A 19719-nucleotide genomic window follows, 5' to 3' on the forward strand; every position below is an offset into this window, starting at 1 on the left:
AAAACATTTGGGTCCTTGCCAGTTTTTGGTGATTATGAATGAAGCTGCTATGAACATTCATGTATAAGTTTTTGTATGAACATAAATGTTTACTTCTCTAGGGTAAATACCTTGGAGTGGGTCACTTGGGTCATATGGCAAGTGTATGTTTAACTTTATAAGAAACTGCTGAACTGTTTTCTGGAGTGGCTGTATCATTTTGCATTTCCACTCGCAATGAATGAGAGTTCCAGTTCCTCCACATCCTCACTAGCACTTAGTATTGTCAGTCTTTTTTTTTTTTTTTTTTTTTTATCTTGCTCTTCTACTAGGTATGTAGTGCATCTCACAATGGCATTAATGTGCATTTCCTCAATGGCTAATGATATTGAATATATGGAACAGTTAACTTCCGTATGTCCTCTTGGGATTATTTCTTTTCCTACTGTTGAGTTCTGAGAGTTCTTTATACATTCTGGATACAAGCTCTTTGTTGGATATGTGATTCACCAATATTTTCTTGCAGTCTGTAGCTTATCTTTTCATTCTCTTAACAATGTCTTTTGCAGAGCAAACATTTTTTTTTTTTGGTGAGGAAGATTGGCCCTAAGCTAACATCTGTTGCCAATCTTCCTCTTTCTTGCTTAAGGAAGATTGGCCCTGAGCTAACATCTGTGCCAATCTTCCTCCATTTTGTATGTGGGATGCCACCACAGCATGACTTGATGAGCGGCATGTAGGTCTGTGCCTGGAATCCAAACCCATGAACCCTGGGCTGCCGAAGTGGAGCGCACGAAATTAATCACTATGCCACAGCCAACATTTTTAATTTTGCTGAAGTCCAATTTGCCAGCTTTTTCTTTTATGGATTGTGCTTTTGGTGGCATGTTTAAGAACTCATTGCCTGTCCCCAGGTCACGAATATCTTCTCCCATATTTTTTTCTAAAAGCTTTGTAGTTTTACGTTTTTTATATTTAAATCTCTGATCCATTTTGAGTTGATTTTTGTATAAGGTGTGAAGTCTAGGTCAAGCTTCTTTTTTTGTTGTTGTTGGTTTTTGCATACAGATATCCAGTTGTTCCAAGACCATGAGTCGAAAAGATTATCCTTTCTCCACTGAATTGCCTTTGCACCTTTGTCAAAAATCAACTGGCCATAATTATGTGTGTTTATACCTGGACTTTCTATTCTGTTCCATTGATCCATGTAGCTGTTCCTCCAACAGTACCACACTATCTTGATTGAGAACTGTTGCTGTATAGAAAGTCTTAAAATTGAGCAGCATGATTCCCCCCACTGTATTCTTCTTTTTCAAAATTGTTTTGGCTATTCTAGTTTCTTTGCCTTTCAGTATAAACTTTAGAATTGGTTTGTTTATATCATAAAACCTGCTGGGATTTGTATTGGAATTGCACTAAATCTACAGATCAATTTGGAGAGAACTGACATCTTTACTATATTGAGTCTTCTAAGCCATAAATGCAGTATGTCTTTATTTCTTTGGGTTTTCTTTGTTGTCTTTCATCAGCACTTTGTTGTTTTCAGCATATGGATCCTGTAGTTATTTTGTTAGATTTATACATATAAGTCTGTCCGTTTGGGGAGCCATTGTCAAATGTTGTTGTTGTTGTTTTTTTAAATTTTGATTTCCAATTGTTCAATATTGGTGTATATAAATAAAATGGATTTTCGTGTGTTGATCTTGATCCTGCCACCTTGGTAAACTCACTTATTAGTTCTGGGATTTTTTTAGGGTAAATTCATTGGAATTTTCTATTCTGACAAGCGTGTCATATGAAAAGAGGAACAGTTTTATTTCCTCCTTTTCAGTCTATATGCCCCCCTTTCTTTATTCCCTTATCGGATGAACTAGGACTAATAAGATGTTGAAAAGAGTGTTGAGAGTGGACATCTTCTCCTGAATCCCAATCTTAGGAGAAAAGAGTTCAGTCTCTCACCGTTAAGTACAACGTTAGTTGCAGTTTTTTGTAGATACCACTTACCAAGTTAAGTAAATGTCCTTCCATTCCTATTTGTGGAGAGTTTCTCCATGAATGGATATTGAATTTTGTCAAATTCTTTCTCTGAATCAATTGATATGATCACGTGGGGTTTTTTTCTCCAGGCTGTTCATATGGTGGATTACACTGATTGCTTTTGAATATTGAAGTGTTTTTTTTATTCATCAGATAAACCCCACTTGGTCTTGGTGTATTATTCTTTTTATTTATTTCTGAATTTGGTTTGCTAATATTTTATTGAGGATTTTTGCATCTATGTTCATGAAAAATATCAGTCTGTAGTCTTCTTTTATTGTATGTCTTTATCTGGTTTTGGTATCAGGGTAATACTGGTCTCATAAAATGAGTTGCAAAGTGCTCCCTTCTCTTTTATTGGATAGAACTTTTTCCTCCTTTAAATATTTGGTATAATTCACCAGTAAATTATCTGGGCAAGGAGTCTTCCTTTTTGGAAGGTTTTAAAACTGCAAATTCAATTTCTTTATTAGTTATAGGATGAGTCAGGTTATTGATTTCATCTTGGGTGAGTTTTGGTACTTTGTAGTTTTTGAGGAATTTGTGCATTTCATCTAAATTATTGGCTTTATATGCATAGAATTGGTCTGATTATTTCCTTATTATCTTCTTAAAGTCTGTGTGACCTGTAGTAATATCCCTTCTTTCATTTTTGATATTGGTAATTTTTATCTTTTTTTCTTTGTTGGTCTTGCTGGAAGTTTATTGATTTTATTGATCTTTTCAAAGAACTAGCTTTTGGTTTTACTGGTTTTCTCTATAATTTTCTGATTTCAACTTCATTGATTGTAGCTCTAATATTTGTTTCCTGCCTTATGCTTTGGATTTATTTTGAAATTTCTAGTTTCTTAAAGTAGAAGCCCAGATTATTGATTTGAGACCTTTCTTCTTTTCTAATATGAGCACTTAATACTATAAACTTTCCCCTAAGCACTGCTTTACCTGCACCCCAAATATTTTGATACATTGTCCTTTCATTTTCCTTATTGATTTCTGGTTTAATTCCACTATGGTCAGAGAACATACTTTATATACTTTAATTCTTTTAAATTTGTTAAGGTTTGCTATGACCCGGGATATGGTCTATCTTGGTGACTGTCCCAGTTGCAATCAAAAAGAATGTGTATTCTGATATAGTTGGGTGGAGTGTTCTATAAATATCAATTAGATACAGGTGGTTGATGATGGTGTTCAGTTATTCTGTAACCTTGCTGATTTTCTATCTGCTAGTTCTAACAATTCTTGAAAGAAGCAGAGTCACCACATATAGGTTTTGGTCAAGCAGGGGCCAAAATGCCACTTGTGAAAGATGAGATGGCTTTGTCACCAAGAGGCTGAGTCCTCATGGCTACATGGGTGTTGTTCATTGCACCATCTTGGGAGGCAGATGCATGTGGGTTTGAATCTCACCAGACTTCCTCCTCCATAAGGGTGAGTTCATGGTTAATGGTTGAGTTTCAGACATGACCTACATACATCCAAACACACATGTGCCTAGAACTTATTTATCATTATGTTCTTATGACATTTTTGAGGAGGGAAGGTTGAGGGAATCTGGGTATTCACTACTTTTCCCCCTTCCTGATGTCCTCATGAAGGTTTTGTCATTTTCCTTGAAACTTTGTGGGCTGAGGAGGGGTAAGGATTGGAGAAGTTGAGACAAGCCTAAAGGGACTAAATTAATTTGCATTTTAAAAAGGGCTCCTTGCTATTGGAAGGGGAAAATAATGGATTTGGAAGGAAGAGGAGAGCTGGAGTGAGGGAGAGGAGGAGAAGAGAAATTTAGAGGGGCAGCTGTGACGATGAGAAGCCTTTGGAGAAGGCTTGGGAAGGAGGACTTTGGGAAGCTGAATGGCATATTGTGAGGTGTGATTCCACCTTTCCCAATACTCCAAGAGTCTTCAGTAAAGACTGACTTGACTCTTTGATGCCTTTGAAACTGGAAAACAGTTAGGCATTGATGATTGAGTAGCTAGTAACTAAAGTTTTTTTTCCTTTTTGCAATTACTGATTATAGCTTTTGGTTGTCCCCCACCCATTGTTAACTGTGCTGTTTGGGCAATATGCTATCTGACTCCCACTAGGTTCCTATAGATAACATCTCCTTGGAGCCTGGGTCACCATGATAATGGGTGTTTGAGCTTTTTTTCAGTAATTAGAGTCCCTTGCCCACTTCAGGCCAGTTGAGACCATGAACCCATCAACTGGGCCCACGCAGATGCCCGATAAGAAACGATTTGATGTCAAGAGGCTAAAAATTCCACCCTCAGGTCATGCTAATGCCGCCATTTTGTGAACATGTGCCCTATGAAGAGGCATGAAGTCTGACTACACTTGTGCAGATCATCAATTACCTCACCTCTCCTCACCGCCACTCATCTATTCCCACACTTCACACCACCTTGTCCCCCTACCCCATAAATATTCCTGAGTCCCCATTATCAAGGAAGTGGATTTGAGACTCATTCTCCTGTTTCCTGACTTGGTTGCCTTGTGATTAAAAAACACTTTCTCTGTTGCAATCTCGTCATCTTGGTGTTTGGCTTTCTGGGGAGCGGGACAAAATGAACGTGGTCTGGTAACAGTTTGGCAAGCCAACCAGGAGGTAAGTCCAGACGGACCTTTTTGCCTGAGATTCATCAGCCACTTGCCAGTGTGGAGAACCTGCGGACGAGTCCAGCAGCTGCCAGGAGCATTTCTCCTGGAACTGTTCCGGGATTCTTTTCCTGGCTTGGTGCTGCCGACTCCTTGGTGCATATTTTCACTTTGCAGTAGAGAGATGGTTTCTGGCTTTGGAAGACATCTTGTTGGTGAATAAACTTCAGTACAAGTGGCTGGATTCTTATTTCTTCTTCCTTCTGGTTTGACTTCTGAAAATGAAGCCTTGGTCTGGCCTTCATTGTGAGGGTCTTGGTTTCAGGGACACTTGAAATTCTTGAGATCTGGTTCTATCTGCAGCATATGTATGCTTTGACCGGTCTAAATTCTGAAACAATGGGAAACGCTAATTGGACCCCCACCTGTAGCCGTTTAGGGTGCATTTTCCCAAACTGGGTGACTTTTAGCTACGAGTCCATGAAACAGGAAAAGGTGATATTCTTTTATAACACCACATGGCCACAATCAGAGAGCTTTTGCAGTGACTAGTCTTAAGAACTTAATCAAATTTGGAGTCTCAGCTTCCTCTCGTGGTCTTACAGATGCTAATGAAATATCCACACCCCATCCCCACCTCTGGGAGCTCTCCTCTGGTTTTTGGGCACCTGGAGTGATTCCAGATTGGCCTCTGGATCAGTCATTTGACTAACAATCTGGAACCCTGTTTTGTCTCCTGTCAAGAAGCTGTTGAGTGTTTTAGGTGACTACTGAGTCAGTTATGGGGACAGGAGATCTGTAATTTATTCTGTAAACTGTCCTGCCTGGGAACTGTTGTTTGTGTGACCATTATCTTGATAACCCTTGGGAAGAGGCCATGAGGGCAAGGCCTGATCACCTGTTTCCCTTCTTTGTCTGTCTCCTTCGTCACCTCCTCTGTTGTCAGTAAGTCAAGGTTAAGTTCAGGCTGGACCTGAGCAGAACCTGGACCTTCTGTAAAAATTGAAAACTTAAAAAATTTTCAGCCAGGAACTTGACTCTCAACCCTGGTGTTAGGAGCCCCGGCCCCCAGCCCACTCCAGGCCTTTGCCTCTTGCCTCCCTGACTTGTTTTGTGCCGGCTCAGGGAGTAAGTGCCCGGGCTGAGTGGGACTTGACTAAATCTTATAGCTATAGTCACGCCCTCAGTAGGGCTCTGCACCCTTCTCTGGGCCGCTGTCAGTCGGACACCAGCTTTCCCATCATGGGGAACGCCCCAAGCATCCCTGAAGACTCACCCCTCTGGTGCATTTTAACTAATTGGAAACACTTTCAATTGGATGGGTTGCCCCAGAAACTCCATCTTGGAGAAAAGTTGAGTGGTTTCTCTGTGCCTTTATGATGTAGCTGGACAGGTAGATCAACCTATGTCATTTAAGTTACAGCCCAATTTCTGAGAAATCAAGAGCAGTTGTCCTTAAAAAAAATCCTCACGAGACTGGAAATGCAGCTATAGAGGCAGTTCAGATTCCAGCCAGTTCCTTTATCTCAGAAAGGATTATCATCTCACCTCTCTAGGAACTGTTATCTGGCCCATCACTAATTCTTAGGACTGAAGAAAAAAAAGTAGAGAGGCTAGAAAAATGGCCATAAGCACATCCTTGCCAAAAATCTAGCATCTTGAGTGTCTGCTACACAAATATTAGTAAAAAAGGCTTAAAAAAATTTGGATTCATAACTAGTGTATTACTGTACCTGATCCATGGCAGTAGTTTTAAAACAATAGGTGTGGAGACTCTGTGTATGTGTGTCTATATGTATGTTATATATGTGCGATGTTTTACCTCTGGATGGTATAATTTCTAAAAAGCTCTATTCAATTGGCTAAAAGTCAGTGCTTATATGAATTATTCCTAAATGTAATAGAAACTAACCCAAACGTCATTCAAGTTAACATGATGAAATTAATCTTTGGTAACTGAAAGCTTATTTAAGTTTGTTGGTTTGATTAAAATGGACATGTCCTCAGAGTTATCAGCACGGGATATGATGCAGGCATGCAGCCTTTATTCTACATTTATTGGTCAAATAAGCTGATGTTATCTCTATTACAAAAATAGTTAGCAAAAATAATAACTTAAAATGATGCCTAATTTTGCCAAATGTCTCATGAAATTTTGTACGCAATCTAAATAATTATTGGGAACAAGTAAACTAAACAGATGTGAAAAAGATAAAAGTGTTGGGCGAACTTTTTAAAATAATTATGTGTTATGGCATGTATATTTAAAATAACTTTCAAAATCTCTCTGGTAACTTGAAACTTCGAAGTTTTGCTAGGTAAAATTGAATGATAAAAAAACTCGTTGAATATATGGTCATTTTTCAAATAAGATAAAATACTGAAACATTTTCCCTGGACATGTCTAAGTTTATTTAATTTTGGCTTCTTGTTACAAAGAAACTAAAAGATGTTTGGATCTATTAGTAAACATGTCTTGTATTTTATTAAAAATTGTACTATGAAGTAGCATGTTTCTAGAAATTATGAAAAGTGTTTATAAACTTGCCAAACCACAGAATGCTAATGTAAAAGACAGTTCATAATTGCTTGTTTTTTAGTTTTCACTAAGGTCTGTAAGGGTTAAAAATTCTAATTAATATATATATGTGATGAAAGTTACTAAAAATTAATAAGGAAAACATCTTTGTATTCAAGGAAAGGAAGATATATGGTTTCAGTAAAGAAAGTATAAAGAATAGAATTATTTTTGTCTGTTTTGTTAAGAAAGATAAATTTGTCCTCAAGTACTATAAAGGAAGAAAGAAGACATGGGACAAATTCTGAATGTAAAAAGAAAGTTAATAAAGGTTTGTGAAGAGGAACCTTAAAAAAGAGTTTTATACATGGTCAAGTTGGCTAAGATTGAAGTAAATCTAATTAAGTAGATGAGTTTTAATGTCAAAAATAAGCTGGCACAGAAAATTAAAATTTGATTCTCTCCCTTATAAGGGATAATTTTGTTAAACTCTTCGTCTGCCCTTGATAAAGAGGTTATAAAAGATTTTTCTTTACCTTTGAGTAAGTCTGCCTAAAAGACAGAAAACCTATGTTTTGTGAAAATAATTTCCTATGTTCAAAAGGACTGAAGTCTCTCTATTAAGGTATTTTTTTTTTTTTGACTATTTTAACTCTCTATTTGCCCTGGACTGTTTCTGTTGTCACTTTGATTGAATGGATAACTGAGAATTGTTTCACAGTGAGCGTTGTTTCCTATTTGACCAAGTGTTTTAAAACGCTTTGATATTTTTGACAAGTTTCACCCCCCCCACACAATTCAAATCCTGAATGAAGTCTTTCTTTTGACTTGTAATAAGGAAAATTTTTTTTCTCTGAGAGGTTTCAGAGGGCCCCTGGGACTTCTCAAAGAAATTTGATCTCTCTGCTCTCCCTTCCTATAAAGAGGAAGATACCAAACTTATTAGGCTTATTTTGTATGTTAAATTACATGGGAAGCATTGTTAAATAAGTGATGATAAACTTTCTCAGGTGGTATTATGTGGGTAAATGTTATTGATATAAATGTTTAAAAAATTATGTAAAATTCTGATCTGTCCTGGTTGTCAGCCATAATTCTAGTTATTATCTTGAAGTGTTGTATGTCACAGAAATAGCTGGGTATCTTTGTCCATTGCCCTTTTTGAGTCTTTTGTCATTTGCAGATAGTTGCTGTTTTACTCTGATGCTTTTGCAAATATATTTCATCTTCAGAGAGATTCATGAAAAGGATTCTAACACTTACTCTAAAATACAAGTTTCTGATAAACTTTCAGAAAACTGGGAAACTGATGACTTCATGAAACTGCTAACAGAAGATTAAGATCAAGAATCAATTACACAGGACTGAATGAACTGATGAGGATGATTATAATTTATATGACATTTCATTTGAGATATTGCTGATTTTTTTTATGTTTTATTTTTTTCAGATTTAAAGAAACATTTTTCTCTTTCCTGTAAGCTATGACTGGTAGCAATTTGGTAAAATTACACTTTTGGGAGCAGAATTGAAACATTTATCTTTTTCTCTCTACCTGACCCCTCCAGAATTTGGAAACTATTAGTGAGTGTTGTTATTTTTATGGCAATATAGTTATTTGCATAAGTTCAATAAGAATCTGTTCTCCTTATAATGGGACACAATTGGAAACATTGGTTATATTACCAAGGCTTTGACTGGACTTTCATATTTGAGAGAAACATACAGACTCACATATGTCAAGACAGCTTTTGAGGCATAAAGGTTGACTTTATTGAATAAAGCCACTTGGAAATATTGGCCTGATACCTTGTTTACAGAGTTCCAAGCAACCTTACTAGGTAAGTAAGGAAGGTCACTTTTCCGGCAGGTGCAAGGAACCTCAATATTTTGGGGAACCTCAAGAGAATAGAGGAATTCACCCAAATCTAAGGTATTGCAGGCAAAGCCTGATGACAAATCCTTGACTTGGCTTTGAACAGCCTTTAAAGTTCAATCTGAGATTCCTCATAAAAATTTCCAGCAAAGCAGATTTAAAAGAGCCTGTATGATCACTGGCTATTCTTGCTGTACTTATGTAAATAACTGGTCCAAGTTTATTGAAACTGAACTTATTCTGCAAACCAGTTAGTCTTAATTTGGCCATCTTTTATAAAAATGAGGATGATTTTAGAGAGAAAAATTATATTTCAGTAGAAACTATAGTACACATTCATGGATATTAGGTTCTAGTTCTGATAATTGTCTTTGAGGTTTTTGTTTTATATCTTTAACTGGACTGGATCCTGAATTCTTCTAGTCTTCTGAAATATTTGGCTACAAATCTCCAAACTAATGTTTTCAATTTTTTCCATCATTTTCATTTGGAATCATTGAGAATTTAATCTTCCCTTTTTCCTGAAGCCTTACAAACTGAAGCTGGACAACTTGATATAAACTTAAGAGAGATTCATGTCTGTTGCTGTGTAAGCCACTCAGAAAGATACTTGAACACCCGATGACATCATCAGAGACATTTCAAGCTGCAAAAGATGCTTTGACCCTGACATCTAGAAATCTTCTTGACTGGCTGCCCCCTGGGCTCAGGAACTAGTTTATAATTTGCTCCAACCATTTACCTTGTTTTTCTTTTTGTTTCTCTAGAAATTCTTCTTACTGAATACCTAGTTACTTGCTTACACAATATAGACCTAACTTTGGGAGCCCACCTGCATCACTGCCTTACTATGAAACTGGTTCAATGAGATGGAATGACCTACACCCCTTATCAGCAGATACCCCAAGAGGTACCAGGTCCAGACTGGTTTTCAGGACTGTTTTCTTGGATTCCACAAGGGATTAGGTCTATTTTTCAAGGACTGTTAACATTTGGGTTGTCTATACTTCTTATACTTCTGATCAGATACTTGATTGTAAAATGCGCCTTACATGTTCCAAAACTGTTGAGCAAGGTACAAAAATTCTAATAATGCAAAATGAAGCTGGGAGCAAGGGAATATCTCCAGGTGAGTGCTAAACAGTTTCATTCCTCTAACCCTGATCTACATCCCAATTCAGCAGGAAGTAGCTAGATCGGTCATCACTCTGAATCCCTCAAGAATGAAGAATGACCAAAAAATAGGGGGGAGTGAAAGTGGCAAACAGTTCACTGTTGATGATTAAGTAGCTAGTAACTAAAGTTTTTTTCCTTTTTGCAATTACTGATTATAGCTTTTGGTTGTTCCCCCACCCATTGTTAACTGTGCTGTTTGGGCAATATGCTATCTGATTCCTGCTAGATTCCTATAGATAACATCTCTTTGGAGCCTGGGTCACCATGGTAATGGGTGTTTGAGCTGCTCTTCAGGAATTAGAACCCCTTGTCCACTTCAGGCCAGTTGAGACCATCAGCGCATCAACTGGGCCCACACAGATACCCGATAAGTGACCTTTTGACGTCAAGAGGCTAAAAACGCCACCTTTAGGTCACACTAATACCGCCATTTTGTGAACATGTGTCCTATGAAGAGGCATGATGTCTGACTACATTTGCACAGATCATCAATTACCTCACCTCTCCTCCCCTCCAATCATCTATCTCCACATTTCAGACTACCTTGTCCCTCTACCCCATAAATATCCCTGAGTCCCCATTATCGGGGAAGCAGATTTGAGACTCATTCTCCCGTTTCCTCACTTGGCTGCTTTGTGACTAAAAAATGCTCTCTCTGTTGCAATCTCATCATCTTGGTGTTTGGCTTTCTAGGCAGCAGGCAAAAACAAACCTGGTCTGGTAACACCATTGGGTCACACTTGTGTTTCTTCAGTCTGGGACATCTTGCTGAGCTGGGCCTGAAGGTCAGACAGAGGCCAAGGTGTCATGTTCAATGCACTAATTTGGGGGACACCCTACAGGAGCTTGGAGGACTATGTTTTCTTTCTTTCCAGGCCCAGAAGGCCCACAATTGTGCTCCCCATGCCAGCAGGGGAAACTTGGCAAGAAGATTACGAGTTGGAATTCAGGGAACTCCTTCGTTATGAAAGTTTTGTATTTAAAGTGGATTGCTGCCTCCAAGAGCAGGTCATCAACTCCCTCAGTGAGCACAATTTCCTGGTTACATCAAAAAATATATTTTTTCCCTTTTCAAGTTCACAGAGCTGGGAGGAACCACTTGGGGTGGGGCCTTCATCAGAACTGTTTGGAAAAAAGGGGGAAACAACCCATTCCAGATCCCAAGCCCACCCCCTCCCGTCAATCCCCTCCCACCCAACCCCCTGAGCTGTAAATGGGAAGAAGATATTAGGACCAATCATAATAGTGTCTTACTGTGCCCAGCAATTATTGAGTGCTTGCTGGATGCCAGATCATTTCACATACCTGAAAGCACCTAGGTCAAGACCTGGCATTAGAAAGATGCTCCATAAATGTTTGCTGACTGACTAATACTGGCCTGCTCTGCCAGTGGCATTTCAGTGTTCAGGGATTTTGCTCCTTTCAACCGTTAAGTCAATTGCCATCTCAAGAGAAAGACAGGCCTATGAGTCCATCTCCTGAACAAAGCAACATTTCTCCACCTTCAGTGTTTAGGACTTTTGTTAAAAAGGCAGAAACCCAACCCAAATGAGCCTAGGCAAGAAAAGGAAGCTAATTCATGTAATCACACTGCAGAAAGTACGGGGGATCAGGGGCTCAAAAGATGTCAGGCTTCTCTCTCTTCCTCTCTCTGCTTTTTATCTCTGCTGGTTTCATTCTCTCCTACTGCAGAGTCTCCTCCCTGAACCCTGAGGGTGGGAACATGGCTGCTGGCATCCCCCATGCATAGCCTTTGAGTCCCATCACCCCAGAAGCAAGAGAGACTCTTCTCTGGTAGAAACATCCCAGGGAAGGATGTGGATTGGCTCTGCTTGGGTCACATGCCCATCTCTAGACCAATCAATGTAGCTGGAGGGATGGGACAATAGGATTGGTTCAGCCTGGGTCACATGACCACTCTTTGGCTGAGGGAAGTCTGTTGGAATCCATTACCAGAAGGAATGGGGCAGAGTTCTTAATTGTAGGCAACAGAAGCTACCTTTTACTGATTTAAGCAGCACTATTGGGTGCTCACACGTGAGCTAGAGAATTATGCTTGGTGCTAACCAGCTGGAAACAAGTCCCCAAAGCCATCACAGCCTTACTCTGATGAGTAGAGGCTGTGGCTCACACCACTGCTCCTCATGCCAGGAACTTGATCCTGCTGCCACTGCTCCAAGGGGCCATCAGCTTCTTTGTCTCTGGCTCTGGATTCAAAGGCAGGTGCGACTGTATTTGATGGGTGGAACCCATGACACACCTATGTCTTGGTAGCAATGGAGGATAGGAAATCGAGTAACTGGCATTTTAGCATTTTGGGTGGCCAGAACTCACAACAATGTATGCTAAGAGGTATATAATGTATGTTTGTGCAGTAGCCACTAACTGCTTTGTTCCTGAGGCTTTCGTTCCTGCACTGTAGGCCTGTGTCCCCTAAATGTCAAATGAGAGGTAACCAGGTCTCGTTTTGTAACAGAGTCCATCCCATAAACCTTGGCACTTGACAAGCAGCTCCTCTTCATGCTAAGAAGGTCACGACTTGATGCCTGAGCTGGGAAGCATCATTTCTCTCCTTCAGATTTTCCAAATGGGGTTTCTTGGGAAGCAGCCTTAGGCACCATTAATTTAAACGTCTTGAATCTGATTCCCTTTGCAATTCTCTGCTTTAATCAAAGGTCACCTGTCACAGCTCAATTGTCAGGATGCATCTGTTTTCTTGATTGACATCATCTCAGTGACACAGTGGATCTTTGGGTGGAGATTTCCTGAGGGTAAACTGAATTGGCAGGAAGTTAAAGGAGACTAGGGGGCAGGAGTCCAGGGCGGTGGGAGAATCCATCACCGCCACTGCAGGGGCTGGGCTCAGCTTCACTCAGAGGCAGAGGGAGCCCCCCCGCTGGCCTCCCCAGATCCCTGGTCATTGAGAATACCTTACTCTGGTTTCCACCTGCCCTCCCCAGGCACCCACGGCCTGCCTTTTTTTTTTATTGTAGTGAAATACACATAACATAAAATGCATCATTTAAATGATTTTAAAGTGTACAATTCAGTGATATTTAGTACATTCACAGTGTTGTGCAACCATTACGACTACCTAGTTCCAGAACATTTTCAGCACCCCAAAACGAAAACCCATACCCACTAAGCAGTCACTCCTCACCCCCCCAACCCCCAGCCCTAGGCAACCACTAATCTGCTTTCTGTCTATGGATTTTCATATTTCATTATTCTGGATCCTTCCAGATTCCACGTAAATGGAATCATATAATACACGGCCTTTTGTGTCTGGCTCCTTTCACTTAGCATAATGTTCTTAAGGTTCATCCATGTTGTAGCAGGTGTCAGGACTCCATTCCTTTTTATTGCTGAATAATATGGACACCTATGGATACACCACATTTTGTTCATCCAGTCATCTGTGATGGACACTTGAGTTGTTTCCTCCTCTTGGCTATTGTGAATATGCTGCTATGAACATTAGGGTACAACTGTTTGCTTGGACACCTGTTTTCAATTCTTTGGGGTCTTTGTCTAGGAGTGGCATTCCTAGACCATACAGTAATTCTATGTTTAATTTTTTGGGAAACCACCAAACTGGTTTTCCCAGTGGCTGCCCCATCATATAGTCCCACTGCCCTGCTCTTCTTGACGTGGCATCTTTAAATGCTTTGCAGTGATTTTTCTTGGCTGCCACACTTCCCTTCCATTACCTTGGAGACAGGATCTCAGAATCTTCTGGTTGGAAAGAGCCAGTCTGCTGAACAGTCCAAGCTAATGTACTGATGGGAAAGGGCTGGGGACGTTTTGTCTGAGCCGAGTGCTGTATCACGGGCGCTTCCGGAGCAGACCCTTCATCTTTGCCATGTAACACAGAGGAAGTGGCACTAGTGGTGGGCACCTAGGCCTAACAGGAAGGGAACCATGGCTGTGACAGGAGGGGCCCTGACTTGGGGGTAGCTGGGGCCTTATAGAATCACTGGCTTTAATGACTCTGTCCCCAACACAAAGACTGTCCAATTCTATGTTCTTCAAATACTTAGGGGGAAATTATTCAAGTAACAGGAGCATGTGAATTAAGGGCGATTACTAAAGGAGCTAGGATACTGCTTATTGTATTTTAATTGTGCTGATTAAACTTGTGGTTTATAAAACAATGGATGGAAGGGCTTGGGCTTCTCTGTTCTATCCCTCCATTCACATAACACTTATTCACTGAGCTCTCCTATGCGTCAGGTACATGCTAGGTCTTGGGGCTGTGAAGGAGCTGAGTCAAATGTGGTCTCTGTCCTTTGGGGACATTTTCTCGTGGGTCACTTTCTGCAGTGGACAATCACAGCTCTTTCCTCAGGGGACCTCAGCGCGTGCCCGCAGGTTGGATTCCAAAGTCAACACATAAGAAGAAATCTAGGTATAGAAAAAATTGTTTGATAATCCTTTAAACTACTCATGAAAATCAGTGTGCTCGATGTTTTGTTTGCTGCAACGATGCAGGAAAATGCATTCTCGTACAAGACAAGAAAGCCACACCTAGGGCAGCTCCAAAGGGCTCTTCTCTTTCATCTCTCTTATCAGGCTGGCTTCCTCGTGGTTTCAGGCTGCAAAGTTCCGGGGGTCCTATGTAGACAGGACATCAAGTGGAAGAAGAGGGGCTCTTTATTCCTTGTGCCTCTTTTTCTAGAAGCTTTATAGTTTAGCTTTTACATTTAGGCCTATGAATCATTCCAAATTAGTGTTTGTGTATGGTGTGAGGTAGGGATCTAGGTTCATTGCTTTTCTGTACAGATATCCAGTTGTTCCAACACCATTAGCCAAAAAAGACTTCCCTTTTCCCCATTGGCACCTCTGTCAGGAATCAACTGCCCGTGTAAGTGTGGATCTATTTCTGAACTCTCTTCTCTGTTCCATTGGCCTGTTCATCTATCTTTTGGCCTAAACCACACCATCTTAATTACTGCTGCTTTAGAAGAAGACTTCAAATCAGGTGGTGTCAGTCCTCTGATGTTGTTCTTTTGTGTCTCTTCTGGAGACACACCAGCACATGTTCCTTCATGGCTCATTGGCCAGAACTGCAACAAATGCCCATTCACAGCCCAATCACTGGCAAGGAGAGTGGGACACGAGGGTGACTTGGAGAGGGGGAGGGGTCACCTTTCCTCAACTCACATGGAAGAAGAGTAGACATCTGAACCAAAGTCAGGGGGGAAAGCCAAGCTTTCCAGGAAGAAGGGAGGAAGAACTTTAGGTTAAGAAGCCAAACATGTCTGCCAAAATGTACGAAATAGTTGACTGGAATTTTGAGTTCGAGAGAGATAAAGAGGGCAAAAGAATAAAAGGGATAGATAGTAAACTTCAACACATTTTGGATATTCATGCCAACCACCAACGACAATGATAAAGGCAACATCTTGGCCATAAATGACAACAAGGCTTAGTGTTCAGCACAGCGAACAATGACCCCTGCCAACGAGGTGGGCTCCTTCTCTTTCGATGACAACATCAGGGGCTCAGCGGCACATGAGCTCCATTCAGGGGACGATGGGCCAATTCTGGGTGGTGGGGAGCAAGTCTTAGAGCTCTTGGCTCTGATTTAGCTCATTTGATTGTTTGTTCTTGAAAACATGGGGATGGGCAACAGTTCCTGCGTCTCTTGAGCTGCTCAAATATTTCTTGGGACCGTCTCAAATCACTCCTTATGGTCCAAGTGATTTGGAGGCTTGTTCCATAGAGGGATTGCATTCAGCGGTAAATCACTCAAGGGCCTGGTGCTTGGCGCCCTCCGCCCAGTTATGCAGATTCTAGCTTCCTGGCTCCTCCTTCTCCTCAGTAGCTCTGTCTTCCCCAGCTGTTTGTCAGTTCCTTCCATTCCCTGCTGGTCCTGTCTTCCAGGGCCCTCACTTGGTTCTTTAATACCTTCCTAGAGGAGAGAAACAGGCTTTGAGACTATTTCTACTTCTCAGGCCTGGGCGTGTGTCTGCAAAACAACAGGCATATCCACCCGTTTGTCTACGTGGTTGTTTCTTTCTCTCCCCTCATTTTGCCCAGGAAGTTTGGTTAAATATGGGTTGGATATGACTTTTCAGCACTTCAAAGGTGATAAATATCTGAAACTTGAATTGGAGTCCAACCCAAGGAGCTGCCCACCAAGCTCCACGTTGGTTCTAGAAGTTCTGCAGGCTGGGAATCCTGTACAAACCACCCCCCACATTTCTAGGGCAGTGTGGAAGGGTAGAGCAGATCATAGGCTTGGGAGAAAGGCAGATGGGGATACAAAGTCCAGCCTGGGCACAGGACTTCACCTCTCTGAGCCTCAGTTTCCTCATCTGTCACATGAAGAGTAAATATTGACCTTATTGGTTGTTAGAGGACATCTAATGAGGAGGTGTTCTGCAGTGTCTGGCACTCAAGGACGGGCAAATACTCTCCACCATTAGTATTTTAACTCTTTCAGAGGATGGAGCAGATTTCCTCAGGAAGAGGGCTGGAGTGGGGTGAGGTGAGAAGTGGTTCTTAGAATCACAGAGGATCTAATATGGCCAAGACTAGGATGCATTTAGGGAGTGGGACATAAGGAAGCCTAAGGAAGGCCCATTGGCAGGGAGGGGCCATGTTTCTTTGACCAGCCAAGTGTCCACAACCCTGGGTTCTGATCTAGCCCCTCAGCTGGTCTTGGATCCCCAGTGTAGACACAGTGGACAGGACTGGATTTCCAAGCCAAAGCTGAGCGTGGTGGGGTGAGTAATGACAGTGCATGCTTCACTTAAGTGAACGGGCCAGGCCCACGGCGCTCTCCATAGCAAACATGTGGTATGTTAGGAAACAAATAACTCTGCTGGGACCGCTCCTTCTGGAAATAAGGGAAAAATGTGGATTATCTTGAGTTCAAAAATGTGAGCTCCCAGGCAGCCTGGAGAGTTGAGGTGGTGGGATGGAAATTGATTGATGAGGTTCAGTTGTGTTTTCTCGGGGCCTTCTGTGCTCATGCTCATTTCCACTTGGATGGCTGTGGTTATGTTCTTGGGAAGCATTGAGCCCCTGGAGAGGGCCATGTTTGGGGCAGCACCCCTGGCCACCCTGGACGGGGTGACGAGTGCCTGCCCAAGGCTCCCTTTCATGGCAATTGGGGGAGGCGTTGCCACAATGAGCTCAGAACTTCTCGTGCATCCTTCCTGCGTCTCCAAGGGGCCCCCAGAGATGGTTCTAGAGTGGTGGGACTGCACGAGGTCATTTTGTCAGCCCCCCTCCATCTCAAGTAATTCTACAAATGGGGAAACCGAGGGCCAGAGAGGGGGAGGGCCTTGCTCAAGGTCACAAGGCGATTTCAGAACTCACATCCACTATCCCGCTTGCCCTCAGGGTCAGCCCGAGGAGAAGCATCTTGCTTTCTTTGGGCCAGCTCTGCTCTGTGTCCCTGGGGAGTAGATGTATGGTTTCTTAGAATCCACAAGATCTACCCTCTGAACTTCTGTCGCTGTGACCTTTCTGAAATGCGAATGGGATCAGGTCGCTTCCCTGCCTGCCATTCTTCAACAGCTCCCCAGTGCCTCTGGAGAAATCCTACACTCTTCGCAAGACATTTAAGGTCCTTCAAGATCTGGCCCTTGTCCTCTCCTCTGCCATCACCCTTCAATCACACAGGGCTAGCAGCAAGTCTCTGGTGTCTTCCTCCTTTGCACATGCTGTTCCTGCTCCTCCGATGCCCTTCTCTCTTGTTCTTGAAGGCTTCTCAGTCTTACTCTGTGGCCTCCTCTGACCCCTGAGGCTCAGCCACTCCTTCCTCCAAGCTCCCAGAGCTCTTGTTAAGTCCTTTATTAGCACTTATGTCATTGACTTAGAATTATTTGTTTACATGTCTCTTCTCCCCAGGGTAGAAAGCTTGTTTTACCCATCTATGTGTCCCCCTCCCCCAACAGTGCCTAGTGCCCGACACCCAGTTTAGGCTCAGCCGATGTTTGTGGAGTGAAAGACTGAAGGACTTGTTTGTCCCCAAATGTCACAGACTGTGCCTGAAATGTCACCGTCTGTGAGCCCTGCCTGGTCCCTGGCTCCTGTTCGCCTTTGCCTTCCCACAGCTGGGGCCTCTCTTCTCTCTCCAACAGCTGGCCCAGCCCTGCCCAGGCTCTGGGGCCAATCACGGCCTTAGTCCAGGGAGATTTAAAGAGCCAGTGTTCAGAAGTGCAGGTGACACAACCTCCCTTGAGTCTGGCTGTGAGTTCTTCTCTCCCCTGGGCCTGGGTGCTTGGCTCCACCATCTCCCGTGAGACAGGAAACTCCACGGAGACCATGTCCCCTGGATCCCAGCCCTTCTTACACGAGCGCCTTGCCCTGGTCTGGAACTGAGTCCCTGAGAACGTGTGCCACCTCCCCACTATGGCCAATGCCCAGCTCCCAGGCCTTTCTGATACCTGCTGCCCCATTCATGTGGCAAACCTTCCTTGGGCACCTACCCCGTGCCGGGCACCAGGTGTCTGCTGCCACAGAGCTCCCAGTCGGGATGGGAGGGGCAGACCTACAGAGATGACTCTGGCGATAGTGTGGTCAGTGCTAGGACAAGGGGGCAGACAAGGGGCTGGGGGGCCACAGGGCAAGGGTTCTGAAGTGGCCTCAGAGGCGGAGGTGAGCTAAGACTGAAGGGGAAGGAGGTGGTATGGAGTGGGGGGCCTTCCTCCTGCTTGAGGGCTCCAGAGGGGTAGGAGCTAGAGAACTCTCCCCCGCCACCACCCGTCGCAGACCCAGAGCCCTCAGGCATGTCTGCAGGCCTGGTCTTCTCAGAGACGGGACTGAGGCGTGAGGGGGCCAAGCTGCCCTCTCTCATGTGGCTCTCAAAACCAGGCAGGCCCGCAAAAGCTGTCTCTTCTTTCTTTATTCCCGCAGCGTTTAGTGAGTCCCCACCACGTGCCAGGGACTGGGCTGGGAACTGGGGGCTGATCCAGGGAACCAAGACACACCCCTGCCCTCAAGGGGCTCATAGGCCAGTGGGGAGAGAGTGTAGAAATGAGCCATGAGAGCACAGCCTGAGCTGAGCCATGGTGGCAGAAGGGAGCACCGTCAGGGAGGGGACGGCTAAAAGGAGCCCCAGGGAGCATCAGCAGTGCCTCATATGTGTCCCAGAACCTTCCCACACAATCCATGGGATCTGGGGAGGTCGGTGGGCAGGGTGCATCCCCCATCCTCTGGAGACATCAGGTGACCTGTGACAATGTCTTACAACACTTAGGGGAGGCAGCAGAGCCCAGGGGCTTCAGAACCTTTCCAGATCTGGCTTCTAGTCCTGCCTCCACACTTGAGAGCTGAGTGACTTTGGGCAAATGACTTCCCCTCGGTTTGCAAATGACTGAGCCTCAGTCTGCTCATCTGTAAAATGGGTTTAGTGTTAATGCCTCCCTCTGGGGTTGCAGCAAGCATTTGAGGAAATAATAACTGTGAAAACAATCAGCACACAGTAGGTGCTCAATGTATGGTGCTTGATTATAACAGTAATAATTAACAGCAAATGGGAAGCGCAGATCCCTGCGGAAAAGAAAAGGTATTGCAGAATGTG

This window comes from Diceros bicornis, chromosome 28 (genome assembly GCF_020826845.1).
Source record: "Diceros bicornis minor isolate mBicDic1 chromosome 28, mDicBic1.mat.cur, whole genome shotgun sequence".
Classification (NCBI taxonomy): domain Eukaryota; kingdom Metazoa; phylum Chordata; class Mammalia; order Perissodactyla; family Rhinocerotidae; genus Diceros; species Diceros bicornis.